Below are 1,145 nucleotides of genomic sequence, written 5' to 3'. Positions count from 1 at the left end.
CCCCTGAAGCTAAAGAGATGTTTAAACATGCAGATCTGACCACGTCACTCCCCCGCTTCGCACTCAGTGGATTTCCACTAGGGATGAAGTCCAGCATCCTCGTGTGGGAGACCCTCCCTGGTCTCTGCCGCTTCTCTGGAGTCATCTCGAATATTTCCTTAGTGTCTCTGAAATCGCTGGTGTGGCTCCTGGGAGAGGGTCAAATGTGCCAGGCTCTATAGTTACTGCTTTCACTACCTGGGACCTGGAGGCCTTAAGACCTGCAGCTCTTGTTGCCTGTCCTCCCCTTCCCGGGGCTGACTCCAGCCTAGGCGTCACTTTCACCAGGAGGCCCCTGTCAGATCTCCTGAGGCGTGCATTCCTGTGGAGTCTGGTGCTTCCTCTTTCACGCACTCTTCACACACACAACTACTGTTTGTTTTTTAAATCTGTGTTTTTTCACTGGGACTTAGTGAAACGCTCCACATTTAGATTTATCTACTGAAGACTGAATGACAACCTCTCTCATCCTCCCAGGCCTGCTTGCTCTTCCTTCTCATACGTGCACCTTGGAGAATAAATACATTAAAATATGTGTATAAGTTATCTGTCTGTCTGTCTATCTAGCTATCACCTATCTACCTACCCCTCTCTCTCTATCTACCTCTCTCTCTACCTATCTACCTACCTACCTATCTCTGTCTCTCTCTATCTACCTATCTATCTGTCTCTCTGTCTCTCTCTCTCTCTACCTACCTACCTGCCTACCTACCTACATACCTATCTATCTATCTATCTGTCTATCTATCTACCTAGCTACCTACCTATCTATCCATCCTCTTGTATTAAGACCACTTTCACATGTTTATTCTGATTGTCCCCCTCTGGCTTCATGGTATATAACAGTGCAGAGTTCTTCTTAAGGGTTATTGGGTTGGATGGGGAATGGAAGAGGAGAGAGTGAGACAGTTTCTCCCATTTCCATCTCTATACTTGAAGAGTGTTTGTGTGTTGTGTGTACATGCGCGCCCACTGCCTGCAACAAATTTGGAAAGATTTACTACCATATGTATTTTAAATGCTTTAATTTACGAAAGTCAGATTTACACATGATTTTTTTAATCAGAATTGATCTAATTTCAATTATTATGAACATTTAATCAGAG

This window comes from Trichechus manatus, unplaced genomic scaffold (assembly GCF_000243295.1).
Source record: "Trichechus manatus latirostris isolate Lorelei unplaced genomic scaffold, TriManLat1.0 scaffold00099, whole genome shotgun sequence".
Taxonomy (NCBI): domain Eukaryota; kingdom Metazoa; phylum Chordata; class Mammalia; order Sirenia; family Trichechidae; genus Trichechus; species Trichechus manatus.
The sequence above is the reverse complement of the archived record's forward strand: the minus strand, read 5'-3'. Positions refer to the sequence as shown.